General features: G+C 48.2%; 2 long non-coding RNA genes across 3 annotated transcripts in view; both read left to right on the top strand.

Annotated features, from left to right (window-relative positions):
- The window catches only part of LOC135826416 (uncharacterized), a 131,179-nt gene that overhangs the window by 96,180 nt on the left and 17,084 nt on the right, over positions 1 to 17,915 (top strand). The window lies entirely within an intron of this gene.
- Positions 1,326 to 16,762, top strand: LOC135826292 (uncharacterized). Its single transcript, XR_010555244.1, has 3 exons — positions 1,326 to 1,564; positions 12,546 to 12,658; positions 16,026 to 16,762. It is a non-coding gene; the product is annotated as an uncharacterized LOC135826292 (long non-coding RNA).

The following is a 17,915-nucleotide window of genomic DNA, read 5'->3' as shown; positions in this document are numbered from 1 at the left end:
TTCATATCCTCACTGCTCAGCCTCGTCCACATAATCCTGGGTATTGCCGAGATCTCACGCCTCCCGCTCACTTCAATGAGACCCGATGGTATTCCGTGCCCACGACTCTCCCCTGTGCCGTGATCAGAAATTTCGGCAGACAATCGACACTTTTTCCCCCTCGCCCACGGGAATCGCCTTTGCACACCCTACGTCGCCTCGACGGTAACGACCTTCTCGAGCCTTTCACCCGCCAAGGCATTGGATCTATCCAATCAGATTTTCATCACTAGAAAATCATCATCAAACACTCAGCCATTCAGGAGAGCACACGAAATTCGTGTGCAAACCTTCGGACCTACTTGTACCGTGGTCGAGGTCCGGCTCTCATGTCCCGCTCCCTTTAGTGACACACAATGGCAATCTTTGGCCAGGATGTTCCCCTGTGCTGTGATCAGAGATTTCGGCAGACAATTGACACTGTTTCACCCTCACACACGGTAATCGCCTTTGCACATCCTACTTCACCTCAGCGCTTACGAACCTCTCGAGCCATTCACCCGCTAGGGCATTGAATCTGTCGTATCAGACTTCACCGCTACAAAATCATCATCGGAAACTCAGCCGTGCAGGAGAGCACACGAAATTCGTGTGCAAACCTTCGGACCTACTTGTACACTGGTCGAAGTCACCCAGGCCCTGACCATCAACTCGAACACCCACCCTCTCATAGGTAGCACTGCACTCGCACACCCCATCATCTATCGACCCTTCGAAAATCGCCGTGCGCATTTTGGTACTTCTCGGACTGGACTTACCAGTGCTAAAGTATAGCAAGGGTTGTCTAATTTTTCCTTCTAGCCTTTGCCCGCACCAATTGCCACCACTGACACTCGGAGGCAATTTCTTGCGTCTTTTCCGTATTTACACCATAGGGAGTTAGCAAATTCTCGGACTTGGAAATTTTTAACGGCGTTGCGTGGCTTGAGGTGTGGTTGCGCTCCTATGGATGCGGAAAGGTCGGTCTCTAGCCGAGCTAGTCTCACGCCAACCTGAATTTTTTCCGTGCACCCGTAGATCTACACTGCACTGCCACTGGGCGGCGAAAAGGACAGACTCAGTGCAAGGCGCAAACCTAAGTGGCGCGATTCGACTGGATTTCATTGAGCAGGAGTCATACTCATAGTCATAGATACCGGTAACCTTGCAGCTTCAACCGGTCCTGTAGATTTGCACTGTTTTCAACAGGTTTTCACGCCGAGAGGAAAATAATAATACAACACCGACTCAGTACGCATGCGCGCCATTATTATGAGAACTGCATCTCCTGCTAGTCCTAGCAGCTGGGCTTTCTTCAATCAAAGTAACTGTCCGCTTTTGTTTGTTTCAGTCGGAGCCTGCTTCCATACAAAAGATAGCTGCCGCTTGAACGGATCGCATAATTTGATACGTTTACCAATAAGGACATTAGGCCTGTTGAAAGACATTCCTCAAGCAATGCGACCCTAGTAGCGTGTGACCTAATTCGGGAGAGAAAGATCAGGTCGACAACAACCGATAGCCAAAAGTCGAGCGCAAAAAAAAGGTAAGTCGCCTTTGTTTATTTGAAATCGTGGAAGTCGTTGTTCCCTATTGTAAACGTCCTTGTCCTAGTAACTTGTAAACGTTGGGGCACACCTAGTAACTACCAACCCGGTGGTTTATGCTTGATAATGTGGGGCAGCCTTGTGACTCCATACCCGGTGATTCGGGATGTGTGTTGCTTGGCAGTGAACCGTGAGTCAGTCTTGCATTCAACCTCACTACTTCAAGGGAAGTGTGGGGTCTGATTATGCTTGATAATGTGGGGCAGCCTTGTAACTCCATATACCCGGTGATTCGGCATGTGTGTTGCTTGGCAGTGAAAGTTGGGCCAGTCTTGCATTCAACCTCACTCCTTCAAGGGAAGTGTGGGGCTGTGATAATGCTTGATAATGTGGTTCTGCCAAGCGACTCCGTGCCCGGTGATTCGGGATGTGTGTTGCTTGGCAGTGAGTAACGAGTCAGTCTTGCATTCAACCTCACTCCTTCAAGGGAAGTGTGGGGCTCTGATTTCGCTTGATCATGTGGGGCAGCCTTGTGACTCCATACCCGGTGATTCGGGATGTGTGTTGCTTGGCAGTGAGTGACGAGTCATTCTTGCATCCAACCTCACTCCTTCAAGGGAAGTGTGGGGCTCTGATTATGCTTGATCATGTGGGGCAACCTTGTGAATCCGTACGCAGTGATTCGGGATGTGCGTTGCTTGGCAGTGACCCACCCATGAGTCAGTCTTGCATTCAACCTCACTCCTTCAAGGGAAGTGTGGGGCTCTGATTATGCTTGATAATGTGGGGCAGCCTTGTGACTCCATACCCGGTGATTCGGGATGTGTGGTGCTTGGCAGTGAACCATGAGTCATTCTTGCATTCAACCTCACTCCTTCAAGGGAAGTGTGGGGTCTGATTATGCTTGATAATGTGGGGCAGCCTTGTGACTCCATACCCGGTGATTCGAGATATGTGTTGCTTGGCAGTGAACCCTGAGTCATTCTTGCAATGAACCTCACTCCTTCAAGGGAAGTGTGTGGCTCTGACTATGCTTGATAATGTGGGGCAACCTTGTGACTCCATACCCGGTGATTCGGAATGTGTGTTGCTTGGCAGTGAACCGTGAGTCATTCTTGCAATGAACCTCACTCCTTCAAGGGAAGTGTCGGGCTCTGATTTTGCTTGATCATGTGGGGCAACCTTGTGACTCCATACGAGGTGATTTGAGATGTGCGGTGCTTGGCAGTGAGCCATGAGTCAGTCTTGCACTCAACCTCACTCCTTCAAGGGAAGTGTGTGGCTCTGATAATGCTTGATAATGTGGTTCTGCCAAGCGACTCCGTACCCGGTGATTCGGGATGTGTGTTGCTTGGCAGTGAGTGACGAATAAGTCTTGCATTCAACCTCACTCCTTCAAGGGAAGTGTGAGACTCTGATATGCTTGATAACGTGGGGCAACCTTGTGACTCCATAACCGGTGATTTGGGATATGTGTGGCTTGGCAGCAAACAAGTAAATGAGTCAATCTTGCATTCAACCTCACTCCTTCAAGAGAAGTATGGGGCTCTGATTATGCTTGATATTGTGGGGCAGCCTTGTGACTCCATACCCGGTGATTCGGGATGTGTGTTGCTTTGCAGTGAATGACGAGTAAGGCTTGCATTCAACCTCACTCTGTCAAGGGAAGTGTGGGGCTCTGATATGCTTGATAACATGGGGCAGCCTTCTAACTGCATACCCGGTGATTCGGGATGTGTCTTGGCAGTGAACCGTGAGTCATTCGTGCATCCAACCTCACTCCTTCAAGGGAAGTATGGGGCTCTGATTATGCTTGATCATGTGGGGCAACCTTGTGACTCCATACCCGGTGTTTCGGCATGTGTGTTTGGCAGTGAACCATCAGTCATTCTTGCATTCAACCTCACTCCTTCAAGGGAAGTGTGGGGCTCTGATATGCTTGATAAAATGGGTCAGCCTTGGAACTCCATATCCGGTGATTCGGGATGTCTGTTGCTTGGCAGTGAACCGTGAGTCATTCTTGCATCCAACCTCACTCCTTCAAGAGAAGTGTGGGGCTCTGAATAAGCTTGATCATGTGGGGCAACCTTGTGACTCCATACCGGTGATTTGGCATGTGTGTTGCTTGGCAGTGACGCATGAGTCAGTCTTGCATTCAACCTCACTCCTTCAAGGGAAGTGTGGGGCTCTGATTATTCTTGATAATGTGGGGCAGCCTTGTGACTCCACATACCCAGAGATTCGGCATGTGTGTTGCTTGGCAGTGAAAGTTGAGTCAGTCTTGCATTCAACCTCACTCCTTCAAGGGAAGTGTGGGGCTCTGATTATGCTTGATAATGTAGTTCTGTAAAGCGAATCCGTGCCCGTCGATTCGGGATGTGTGTTGCTTGGCAGTGAGTGACGAGTCAGTCTTGCATTCAACCTCACTCCTTCAAGGGAAGTGCGAGGCTCTGATATGCTTGATATCGTGGGGCAACCTTGTGACTCCATAACCGGTGAATCGGGATGTGTGTTTCTTTACAGTGAACGAGTCGATGACTCAATCCTGCATTCAACCTCACTCCTTCAAGGAAAGTGTGGGGCTCTCATTATGCAGGATATTGTGGGGCAGCCTCGTGACTCCATACCCGGTGATTCGGGATGTGTGTTGCTTGGCAGTGAAAGATGAGTCATGCTATAATTCAACCTCACTCCTTCAAGGGAAGTGTGGGGCTCTGATATGCTTGATAACATGGGTCAGCCTTGTAACTCAATAACCGGTGAATCGGGATATGTGTTGCTTGGCAGTGAACGAGCCAATGAGTCAATCTTTCATTCAACCTCACTCCTTCAAGGGAAGTGTGGGGCTCTGAATATGCTTGATCATGTGGGGCAGCCTTGTGACTCCATACCGGTCATTTGGCATGTGTGTTGCTTGGCAGTGAACCATGAGTTAGTCTTGCATTCAACCTCACTCCTTCAAGGGAAGTGTGGGGTCTGATTATGCTTGATAATGTGGGGCAGCCTTGTAACTCCATACCCGGTGATTCGGGATGTGTGTTGCTTGGCAGTAAACCGTGAGTCATTCTTGCAATGAACCTTACTCCTTCAAGGGAAGTGTGGGGCTCTGATTTTGCTTGATCATGTGGGGCAACCTTGTGACTCCATACCCGGTGATTCGGGGTGTGCGTTGCTTGGCACTGACCCATGAGTCAGTCTTGCATTCAACCTCACTCCTTCAAGGGAAGTGTGGGGCTCTGATTATGCTTGAAAATGTGGGGCAGCCTTGTGACTCCACATACCCGGTGATTCGGCATGTGTGTTGCTTGGCAGTGAAAGATGAGTCAGTCTTGCATTTAACATCACTCATTCAAGGGAAGTGTGGGGCTCTGATAATGCTTGATAATGTGGTTCTGCCAAGCGACTCCGTGCCCGGTGATTCGGGATGTGTGTTGCTTGGCAGTGAGTGACGAGTCAGTCTTGCATTCAACCTCACTCCTTCAAGGGAAGTGCGAGGCTCTGATATGCTTGATAACGTGGGGCAACCTTGTGACTCCATAACCGGTGAATCGGGATGTGTGTTTCTTTACAGTGAACGAGTCAATGACTCAATCTTGCATTCAACCTCACTCCTTCAAGGAAAGTGTGGGGCTCTCATTATGCAGGATATTGTGGGGCAGCCTCTTGTCTCCATACCCGGTGATTCGGGATGTGTGTTGCTTGGCAGTGAAAGATGAGTCAGGCTATAATTCAACCTCACTCCTTCAAGGGAAGTGTGGGGCTCTGATATGCTTGATAACATGGGTCAGCCTTGTAACTCGATAACCGGTGAATCGGGATGTGTGTTCCTTGGCAGTGAACAAGTCAATGAGTCAATCTTGCATTCAACCTCACTCCTTCAAGGGAAGTGTCGAGCTCTGATTATGCTGGCTATTGTGGGGCAGCCTCGTGACTCCGTGCCGATGATTCGGGATGTGTGTTACTTGGCAGTGAACCGTGAGTCAGTCTTGCATTCAACCTCACTCCTTCAAGGGAAGTGTGGGGCTCTGATTATGCTTTATATTGTGGGACAGTCTCGTGACTCCATACCCGGTGATTCGGGATGTGTGGTGCTTGGCAGCGAACCATGAGTCATTCTTGCAATGAACATCACTCCTTCAAGGGAAGTGTGGGGCTCTCAATATACTTGACCATGTGGGGCAACCTTGTGACTCCATACGCGGTGTTTCCGCATGTGTGTTGCTTGGCAGTGAACCATGAATCATTCTTGCATTCAACCTCACTCCTTCAAGGGAAGTTTGGGGTCTGATTATGCTTGATAATGTGGGGCAGCCTTGTGACTCCATACCCGGTAATTCGGCATGTGTGTTGCTTGGCAGTGAACCGTGAGTCATTCTTGCAGTGAACCTCACCCCTTCAAGGGAAGTGTGGGGCTCTGATTATGCTTGATCATGTGGTGCAAGCTTGTGACTCCATACCCAGTGATTCGGGATGTGCGTTGCTTGGTAGTGACCCATGAGTCAGTCTTGCGTTCAAACTCACTCCTTCAAGGGAAGTATGGGACTCTGATTATGCTTGATAGTGTGGGACAGCCTTGTGACTCCCCATATCCGGTGATTCGGCATGTGTGTTGCTTGGCAGTGAAAGTTGAGTCAGTCTTGCATACAACCTCACTCCTTCAAGGGAAGTGTGGGGCTCTGATAATGCTTGATAATGTGGTTCTGCCAAGCGACTCCGTGCCCGGTGATTCGGGATGTGTGTTGCTTGGCGGTGAGTGGCGAGTCAGTCTTGCATTCAACCTCACTCCTTCAAGGGAAGTGTGAGACTTTGATATGCTTGGTAACGTGGGGCAACCTTGTGACTCCATAACCGGTGATTCGAGAAGTGTTGTCCTTGGCAGTGAACGAGTCAATGAGTCAATCTTGCATTCAACCTCACTCCTTCAAGGGAAGTGTCGAGCTCTGATTATGCTGGGTATTGTGGGGCAGCCTCGTGACTCCGTGCCGATGATTCGGGATGTGTGTTGCTTTGCAACGAGTGAGGAGTCAGGCTTGCATTCAACCTCACTCTTCAAGGGAAGTGTGGGGCTCTAATATGCTTGATAACATGGGTCAGCCTTGTAACTCCATAACCGGTGATTCGGGATGTGTGTTGCTTGGCAGTGAACGAGTTAAAGGTTCAGTCTTGAATTTAACCTCACTCCTTCAAGGAAAGTGTGGGGCTTTGATTATGCTTGGTAATGCTGGGCAGCTTTGTGACTCCATACCCGGTGATTCAGGATGTGTGTTGCTTGGCAGTGAACCGTGAGTCATTCTTGCATCCAACCTCACTCCTTCAAGGGAAGTGTGGGGCTCTGAATATCCTTGATCATGTGGGGCAACCTTGTGACTCCATACCCGGTAATTCGGCATGTGTCTTGCTTGGCAGTGAACCATGAGTCATTCTTGAATTCAACCTCACTCCTTCAAGGGAAGTTTGGGGTCTGATTATGCTTGATAATGTGGGGCAGCCTTGTGATTCCATACCCGGTGATTCGAGATGTGTCTTGCTTGGCAGTGAACCGTGTGTCATTCTTGCAATGAACCTCACTCCTTCAAGGGAAGTGTGGGGCTCTGATTTTTCTTTTAAAATCATTTAGGGCAACCTTGTGACCCCATCCATACCTGGTGATTCGGGATGTGTGCTGCTTGGCAGTGACCAATGAGTCAGGCTTGCATTCAATCTCACTCCTTCAGAGGAAGTGTGGGGTTCTGATTATGCTTGATCATGTGGGGCAACCTTGTGACTCCACGCCTGGTGATTCGGGATGTGTGTTGCTTGGCAGTGAACCCTGAGTCATTCTTGCATTCAACCTCGCTCCTTCAAGGGAAGTGTGGGGTTCTGATTATGCTTGATAATGTGGGGCAGCCTTGTGACTCCATACCCGGTGATTCGGCATGTGTGTTGCTTGGCAGTGAACGAGTGAATGAGCCAGTCTTGCATTCAACCTCACTCCTTCAAGGGAAGTGTGGGGCTCTGATTATGCTTGATAATGTGGGGCAGCCTTGTGAATCCACAACCGGTGATTCGGGATGTGTCTTGCTTGGCAGTGAACTGTGAGTCATTCTTGCAATAAAACTCACTCCTTCAAGGGAAGTGTGGGGCTCTGATTTTGCTTGATCATGTGGAGCAACCATGTGATTCCATACCCGGTGATTCGGGATGTGCGTTGCTTGGCATTGACCCATGAATCAGTCTTGCATTCAACCTCACTCCTTCGATGGAAGTGTGGGGCTCTGATACTGCTTGATAATGTGGTTCTGCCAAGCGACTCCGTGCCCGGTGATTCGGGATGTGTGTTGCTTGGCAGTGAGTGACGAGTCAGTCTTGCATTCAACCTCACTCCTTCAAGGGAAGTGTGAGGCTCTGATAAGCTTGATAACGTGGGGCAACTTTTTGACTCCATAACCGGTGGTTTGGGATATGTGTGGCTTGGCAGCGAACAAGTAAGTGAGTCAATCTTGCATTCAACCTCACTCCTTCAAGAGAAGTGTGGGGCTCTGATTATGCTTGATATTGTGGGGCAGTCTCGTGACTCCATACCCGGTGATTCGGGATGTGTGTGGCTTTGCAGTGAATGACGAGTCAGGCTTGCATTCAACCTCACTCCTGCAAGGAAAGTGTGGGACTCTGATATGCCTGATAACATGGGTCAGCCTTCTTACTGCATACCCGGTGATTCGGGATGTGTGTTGCTTTGCAGTGAACCGTGAGTCATTCGTGCATCCAACCCCACTCCTTCAAGGGAAGTATGGGGCTCTGATTATGCTTGATAATGTGGGGCAACCTTGTGACTCCATACCCGGTGGTTCGGGATGTGTGTTGCTTGGCAGTGAACCGCGAGTCATTCTTGCATCCAACCTCACTCCTTCAAGGGAAGTGTGGGGCTCTGAATATGCTTGCTCATGTGGGGCAAACTTGTGACTCCATACCGGTGATTTGGCATGTGTGTTGTTTGGCAGTGAACCATGAGTCATTCTTGCATTCAACCTCACTCCTTCAAGGGAAGTGTGGGGTCTGATTATGCTTGATAATGTGGGGCAGCCTCGTGACTCCATACCCGGTGATTCGGCATGTGTGTTGCTTGGCAATGGACGAGTGAATGAGTCAGTCTTGCATTCAACCTCACTCCTTCAAGGGAAGTGTGGGGCTCTGATTATGCTTGATCATGTGGGGCAGCCTTGTGACTCCATACCCGGTGATTCGGGATGTGTGTTGCTTGGCAGTGAGTGACGAGTCAGGCTTGCATTCAACCTACCTCGTTCAAGGGAAGTGTGGGGCTCTGATTATGCTTGATAATGTGGGGCAGCCTTGTGAATCCATACCCGTTGATTCGGGATGTGTGTTGCTTGGCAGTGAGCCGTGAGGCATTCCTGCATTCAACCTCACTCCTTCAAGGGAAGTGTGGGGCTCTGATTATGCTTGATAATGTGGGGCAGCCTTGTAACTCCATACCCGGTGATTCGGCATGTGTGTGGCTTGGCAGTGAACGAGTGAATGAGTCAGTCATGCATTCCACCTCACTCCTTCAAGGGAGGGTTGGGGAACTTAAATGCTTGAATATGTGAACGGATGGGCGGGCTTCTATTCGAGCAGGTATTGCTTGGCGATGAGAAATGAAACAGTCTTGCAATCAAACTCACCCCTTTGTTGCAAGTGCGAGGACCTGAAATGCTTGACATTGTGGTTAGGATGTTAGGGTGGCAGTGTGATCCCATACCTGGTTCTTCGGGCATGAGTTACCGAGTTACTTGATGAACAAAGAATCAGTCTTGCATTCAACGTCAATCCTTCAGGGGAGCAAAAGGGACTTGAAATGCTTGACGATGTGAACGGTTGTCCACTTTGTAACTCCATCATACCCGGTGATTCGGGCAGTTGTTACTTGGTGCTGAATCATCTGTCAGTCATGCATTCAACCTCACTCCGTAAAGGAAAGAGTGGGACCTGAAATACTTTATTGTGAACGGTTGGCCTGGCGATGATATGGGCAGGTGTTGCTTGGCGATGAGCGATGAATCAGTCTGGCATTCAACCTCACTCCTCCAAGGAAGGTGTAGGCCTCTGATTATGCTTGATAATGTGGGGCAGCCGTGTGACTCCATACCTGGTGATTCGGGACGTATGTTGCTTGGCAGTGAACGAATGAATGAGTCAGTCTTGCATTCAACCTCACTCCTTCAAGGGAAGTGTGGGGCTGTGATTATGCTTGGCTACGTGGGGCAACCTTGTGACTCCATACCAGGTGATTCGGAATGTGTGTTGCTTGGCAGTGAACCATAAGTCATTCTTGCATTCAACCTCACTCCTTCAAGGGAAGTGTGAGGTTCTGATTATGCTTGATAATGTGTACCAGCCTTGTGACTCCATACCCGGTGAGCCAGCCTTGTGACTCCATACCCGGTGATTCGGCATGTGTGTTGCTTGGCAGTGAACGGGTGAATGAGTCAGTCTTGCATTCAACCTCACTCCTTCAAGGGAAGTATGGGGCTCTGATTATGCTTGATAACGTGGGGCAACCTTGTGACTCCATACCCGGTGATTCGGAATGGGCGTTCCTTGGCAGTGAACCATAAGTCATTCTTGCATTCAACCTCACTCCTTCAAGGGAAGTGTGGGATCTGATTATGCTTGATAATGTGGGGCAGCTTTGTGACTCCACACCCGGTGATTCGGCATGTGTGTTGCTTTGCAGTGAACGAGTGAATGAGTCAAGTCTTGCATTCAACCTCACTCCTTCAAGGGAAGTGTGGGGCTCTGATTATGCTTGATAACGTGGGGCAGCCTTGTGACTCCATACCCGGTGATTCGGGATGTGTGTTGCTTGGCAGTGAAAGATGAGTCAGGCTTTAATTCAACCTCACTCCTTCAAGGGAAGTGTGGGGCTCTTATTATACTTAATAAAGTGAGGCAGCCTTGTGACTCCATACTCGGTGATTTGGGATGTGTGTTGCTTGGCAGTGAACCATAAGTCATTCTTGCATTCAACCTCACTCCTTCAAGGGAAGTGTGGGGCTCTGACTATGCTTGATAACGTGGGGCAGCTTTGTGACTCCATACCAGGTGATTCGGCATGTGTGTTGCTTGGCAGTGAAAGATGAGTCAGTCTTTAATTCAACCTCACTCCTTCAAGGGAAGTGTGGGGCTCTGATAATGGTTGATAATGTGGTTCTGTCAAGCGACTCCATGCCCGGTGATTCGGGATGTGTGTTTTGTGGCAGTGAAAGAGATATCAGTCTTGCATTCAACCTCACTCTATGGGAAGTGTTGGGATCTGAAATGCTTGACATTGTGGACGGTTGAGCAGGCTATGATTCCGCCTGGTGTTGCTTGGTGGTGAATGATCAATCACCTTTGCATTCAACCTCACTCCTTCAAGGGAAGTGTGGGGACCTGAAATGCTTGGCAATGTGAACGGTTAGGCAGGCTATGATTCGGGCAGGTGTAGCTTGAGGATGAAAGGCGATTCGGTCTTGCATTCAAAGTCACTCCTTTGTTGCAAATATGAGGACCTGACATGCTTGACATTGTGAACGTTTGGGTGGCCTTGTGACTCCATACCCGGTGATTCGGGCAGGTGGTGCTTGGTGATAAAACAAAGAATCAGTCTTGCATTCAACTTCACTCTTTCAAAGGAAGTGTGGGACCTGAAATGCTTGACAATGTCAACGGTTGGTTAGCCTTGTGACTCCAGACCCGGTGATTCGGGCAGGTGTGGCTGGTCGAAGAGCGATGAACAAGACTTTCGTTCATAGTTTGTCCTTGAAGGGACATGTCTGGACTTGGAAATTCTTGCTGAAGTTGATGCGTACGTAGGCTTGTGACATCACCATTGCTGATCCGGTTCGATAGTGTATGACTATAAAGCTGGATATCCCTCAACTCCAACTCTTGTGGGCTGTGTGTTGCCTCACAGTCAATGATGACGATGCAATTGACTTTGAACTGCTGTTCAGCTTTGTAAATAACATTGCATACAGATGTCTGAGGATGTGAGGTTAGTGAACTTGCGGACAATGAGAACGGATGGGCAGTTTTTCACTCCATACCCGGTGATTCAGGCAGGGGTTTCTGGGTGTTGAATGATCAACCAGTCTTGTATTCAACCTCACTTCTTCAAGGGAAGTGTGGGGACCTGATATGCTTGACATTGTGAACGTTTGGGTGGCAGTGTGACACCACAGCCGGTGATTTGGACAGGTGTTGCTTGGTTGTGAATGATTTATCAGTCTTACATTCAACCTCACTCCCTCAAGGGATTTGTTGGGACAGGTGTTGCTTAATAATGTGAACGGCGGGGCAGCCTGGTGACTCCATACCTGGTGATTCGGGCAGGTGTTGCTTGGTGGTGAATGATCAATGACTTTTGCATTCAACCTCACTCCTTCAAGGGAAGTGTGGGGACCTGAAATGCTTGACATTGTCAACGGTTGGACAGCCTATAACTCAGGCAGGTGTTGCTAAGCTATGAGCGATGAAGCAGTCATGCATTCAAATTCCCTTCTTTTTTGCAAATGTGAGGGCCTGAAATGCTTGACGAGATGAGCGTTTGCCGTACCTGGTAATTTGGGCAGGTGTTGCTTGGTGATGAAACAAAGAACCAGTCCGGCATTCAACCTCACTCCTTCGAAGGAAGTATGGGGACCTAAAATGCTTGACAATGTGAACGGTTGGGTAGCGTTGTGACTCCATACCCGGTGATTCGGGCCGGTTTTGCTTGCCAGCTGGTGGTTGGATTTGCACTGAACATTCCTTGCCCAGGTCGCCTCTGGTATGCTCAACAGTTTTGTATGTTGTAGGATCATATTCACAGCACTGCTGTTGAATCACACCCGTAAGATGTTTGCTTCTAACGTCTCTTGTTCCCAACATTTCTGCGTTTATGTTGCGTGTGTTAGGTTGTTTGTCTCGTGACCATGATGTTCTTTCCTTTCTTTCGTGCACGCTCTCTATCCTGTACAGATGTACTTTGTTACTCATGGCTATGTAGTATCCTCTATACATTTTGATGTGGACCGGCAAGCAGGTGTGAGCGGATTGGCATTGATTGGTGGACAGAACATTTTTGTTATGGGGTGAGTCTTGTAAAGTGTTCAAATGACCCTTCCATATAGACGTACAGGTGATAAAACAAAGAATCAGTCTTGCATTCAACTTCACTTTTTCGAAGGAAGTGTGGGACCTGAAATGCTTGACAATGTGAACGGTTGATTAGCCTTGTGACTCCAGACCCGGTGATTCGGACAGGTGTGGTCAACTTCTGCGGCAGTGGCCTCGCGACTGCATGCGACTATATGCAACAGGCATTTCCTTGCCGCAAGTATCACATGCCACACGTCGCATCACAAAAAGTGATACTATGAATGGTGCTTCAAACGAGGTTCCTGGGGATAACGCAGCCATTTCATTCTGTGGGAGCCCAGCGCATGTCATTATTCCTCGATTTCTTGTATATGCCGTTCTGTATTTTCCTCCACATACTTCCTCCTCGTCATCGAAATTGTCACAGTTTGACAAGTGACTTGTCACGTGTTACCAAGAGTAGATAAACAAGAGTGTGCAACTCCGGATCTTGTGCACAATCTGCAGATACCACCGGAAATTTTTGTTGACGTCACCTTTTTTCAGAAGAACACGCATTTTGCCCCAGAGCAGTGTGAGAGCACGTGCTGGGCACTGACTTTGTAATGTAAAGCCCGGCCAAGTGCACGGGGCAAAACTTTCCAAAAGACTCGCAGCGCGTGCATCGTCGAAAAGATTACGTCAACAAAATATTCCGCTGCGGGCCAACCCATCCCGGAGTTGCACACTTTTGTGTATCTACTCTTGGTGTTACTGATAACAACAGAAGCTACAACATACGGAAAGTATTGCACAGGATGATAGTTTGAAGTCTAGAGTAACGTCTCAGGACTATATTCAGTCGGATTGAGAGTTTCACATGGACCTGAAGGCCATCGCTGATGTCAATGGACGAAATAATATTGTTCCGTAGAGTTTCCAGGAAGGCTGTAACTTGGTCGCGCCTAGTCTCACACGCTTTGAATTTCTCCACAGTACAAGAGGTGATAGGTTTGCCGCCTGCCCTGGCTGATATATCATGGGCAGTTCAGCTGTGGTGGGAATAGTTGTTTCTACCATCGTCCAAAAGGATAATCCGATTTCCTTGAGCGAACCCACCGAAGTCGCCAAGCGATTTCCTATTCCATGCATTCTGCTTGATAAAAATTCTCAGGCACTCTATAGCCTTGACGATGTTCTTGGCATTCTACTTCACCACCAACTCAGTACGTAGGCAAAGAATACAAGATTGTTGCGAGGTCGGCGCTGGCTTCGGAATCGCCTCCATCTTGAAATGAACTTTTTTAGCCATGGCATGCCCAATGCCCATCATTGATTTTAACTGTGTGGTCGCGCAACGTCATGCAGGTAAGTGTGCAGCAGTACTAGCCAGCATCAGGCATGCCTCACATCCACGTCTAAAACACCACATTGTAGTTTAGCCGATCACGTCGAGCATGCCCTCTTTTCAGTATCACTAGTACAGTGCCTGCACGTGCATCACTACATGTGACTCCAAGATTTATCACTCTTCTATGCTTTTTTGCTCACACGTCAATTTTCTCGCAAAGTGATCCAAGCGCTGGAGCTTGTTCGGCAAACTCATGCTTACCCCTGCTCCGCCAAATAACAGCTATGGGTATGTTTAGTGTTGGTTATGACCCAAAGAAAGTAGTGGTGAAACGAATGTCAAAACCTACTAGTCGAATATTCTTCAGCATAACGAACGAATGAACGAATATTCTTTTGGTAACACAGATGACATCACATGCCCTCCTCTCAGTCATTTGATGGATATTGTCAATACTAATATATTATTAGGTATGACAAACGGTAGTGCCACGTAAAATATACTGCCACATAAGGCTACTTCGAAGTTCATAAATGTTTTTTTGAACTTATGTGCAACATTGGCAGTCCAGCATGCACATACATGTGCAAACATGCAGTACAAAGTCACAGGCAGGCTGTACGCACTGCACTGTACTGTGTTCGGCGTCCATGTATGTACAGGCACTGCATTCGAAGTGACGTAACGAATACTCGAATGTGACTTAACGAATATTCGAATGTGACAAACCGAACGAATGTTCGAATATTCGAATATTCGTTTCACCACTAAAAGAAAGGCGAAGGTGGTTACGCCTGACTGATCACAGCTAGTCGAAACTACCTTCGCAGCGACATCAGCGAGGAAATGGTGTCTAGCTCAAATATTTCAGCTCCCATCCACAGGAAAAAGAATTGTCAGGTCACCCCAGACTGAAGACTATCATCCATGTCCAATTCCTTACCTGTTGTACGACTGCTGGTTTGTAATACCGGTACCCTGTTTTATATCACTGTTTTATATCACTGTTTTGTATCACTAGTCCAACTGCAACAAGTTCGATGACGCGGAGGAAGTACTTCTTTGTATAGATAACAAAATGTACCACCTATCTGTTCTATCTGTGAAGCACCATAAGTGTACATGCCGAAATATGAGATCATGCCAATACATGCATTTCTGCACACAACACATGCTAGCCAGTTGAGACATTCTGGTGGATGGAAGTGTACGCAGTCAGTCCAGTATGGTTACAGGTGACAGTGGCGGCAGTCTTTTGCATTTGATTGTGGTGTACACCGTACCAACCCACACCCCCTTTAAACTTTGTGTAAAAGAGGAGGCAACACGCCAGGCATGGTGATTGGTTGACTGTACTTTATGGTTTAGCAGGGTCGGGGATGCTAAGCTGCAAGAACATATTGCTCGGAATTCACACTGTGAGGTAGAGCGGTGTGATTGATCATATCCCAACCTTTCGGGGAACATACTGTTCAGAAGGGGCTGCTCGGATGGGGGAATGTTCGGATAATGAGAAAGCGACAGAAAAGTTTGTAGCATAGGGCTCATAAACGCATGTGATCCAGTTCCGTCATTGAAATTGCGCATAAGACTAGTTCTACCATGCATTGACGATGGGCATGCTAGCAGCAAACACGTACCTGGTACTGTAAAAGCCATTATTCTAACGCGCTGCATAACGATTTACTAAAATTGATGGGTTTACGTGTACCAAACGTAACGATTCTCACTCATTCTCAACGCTCAATAGCAACAATATGTATCGATTTCTGTGTAACGTTTTCTATTTTAACGACAGATTTCTCCTCATTAACTCGTTAGAATTAGCACGTCGTTATATAAGGCTTTTACAGTATATCTACAGACTATACGACTGCACTGGTGAACTCAAGTTTTGCGTTGTGCGTCTCTTTTTATTGTTTCTATTTTTTGGAGGTCCCGGCCATTATGGATAATAGATCTTCCGGATAGTGGATGTGCGGATATTCGATGTTCTACTGTATGTGTGTGATATTTTCCTCTGCCTTCAGACGTGCATCGGACTGACCCGAATGTGCACTATTGCTGCTGCAAACAGCTACAGTGATGCAGTGGACATCAACGGTCAACATTCAATTTTGCATGTGTCTGAAAAAATAACTATTCGAGTGTTCTGCTTGTTGCCGCGTGTTGCCGCTCGCTGCTGCTATCATGTGTGTGTGTGCCAGCTAGTTAGGTTGGTGGGTACACTTATGCCTGATTGTGTTGGGTCTGTTGCCAACGGTCTCGGCTACTTGAAGGTGTAATGTTGTACCTGCCACCTTTGTTGGTTCCAGGGTTCATATACTTTCTATTTGAAGTATACATACCTGTTAACCATGGACTGCTTCTGGCTAGATTAACTCTTGTGTAATCAATGGTGCTAGTGAAGCTAATATCAGATCCACTCTGATTTAGCCACCCACACTAGTAGCACGTATTACCTTCACTGGGGGCAGGGGTAACTGCAGTTGGATCCCAGGACGGATACCCTGATGCCGTCAATCCTTTTTCTGCACCTTGTCCTCACCCACTTACTGAGGTGTGGTGAGCCCATAAGTGGGATCATTTTCAAGTCCACCCAGAGTTTTGGGGATTTCAGGGGGTGTCGGCCGTTGGGCGGTTCAATAGCCAATTGAGTCATCTTTCCAAGATTCCTTTTGAGTCTCTCTCCCCTCTCCCGGGGAGACCCACGTGACCAGTTTTGGCAGTGTGCAACAAGTACAAGTAAGCGTGTGTGTGTGTGTGTGTGTGTGTCATGGTCGTTATGTCATAGCAGTGTGCTTGTGCGTATGTGTGTGTGTGCTGAGGAGATGCTCCCCGCATGAAACTCACGGTTGCCAGCATGGCTGCTTGTACCCCATGGGCTTGCAAGGAGCGTAACGTGTATGCTTCCCCTATTGTAAACCACTCGGCAGTTTACAACACTGATTATAAGGCTTGGGGAGCAGGGTGATTGGGTGTGACAGCGTAACCGCTGTATGTCCAGTTTATAACGTATGCATGCTTCAACCGCACTACTGGATCGTGAAGGTCAAGTTGAAGCAGTAAAGTGTACTTCGAAGTATGTGTGTGGGGGGGGGGGGCAGCGAATGTGCCTCTTTGCTGGTTGGAAAATACAAAGCTTCCGGGCATTGTATTGTGCAGGGCCTCGGGGCCTACCTACCGCATGGACTACAACTCCATGCTTCCGTTTAGAGAGATGATCAAAGAAAGGAGATAGTTGGATGGAATGGCATTCCTGTTTCTGAGGCTGGTGCAGTTTGTATTGACCAGTCTTGGTGCCGTGCTGGTTCAATAGGGAGGTTCTGCTATACGTGAAACGTAGAGAAATCACGTAGAGAGCAGGTGTCTGGGTTAGAGTCTACGGCTTCGCGTGTTTTGGCTCCAGATTTCTACGCGGAGATGGGGTTCTCTACGTTGAGGCACACGCAGAGAAAATGCGTACGGATTTGCTGGGTATCGATCAACTGCATGCAGAAAACTGCCAAATATGGAAGGGGAAATTCTCAGTACACATTCCACGTGACTTCTAGTGTATGCGTCCCCGCTTCAATTATAGTGCTGCTCAATTGACCCAGATCACGTGAGGAAAGTTTGCGCCTTGCCTTATTTCGCAGCCCAGTCATGGTCATTGCAGGTCTACAGGGCTATGCAATGCCCTGCGTGTACTTTTGAAGTGACTCGTGGGTTTACTAGAACCTTCACCTGGGTGTCATCGATTGGCAAATCTGGTTTCAGTGCAAGCAGGCAGTGTGGTCGGAGCAACACTGGCCCAATCGAACAAAGGAATGGTGTAGTACGTACAAGGTACACATATCATACGAAGATTCTGTGAAAGCCGTCAAAAAACAAAAGTCCATTTCAACTCCAGCCAAACCTGGTGTGTTCGGATTGCACTC

Source organism: Sycon ciliatum, chromosome 10, assembly GCF_964019385.1.
Source record: "Sycon ciliatum chromosome 10, ocSycCili1.1, whole genome shotgun sequence".
Taxonomy (NCBI): Eukaryota; Metazoa; Porifera; class Calcarea; order Leucosolenida; family Sycettidae; genus Sycon; species Sycon ciliatum.
This window is presented reverse-complemented; position numbering and strand designations above follow the sequence as displayed.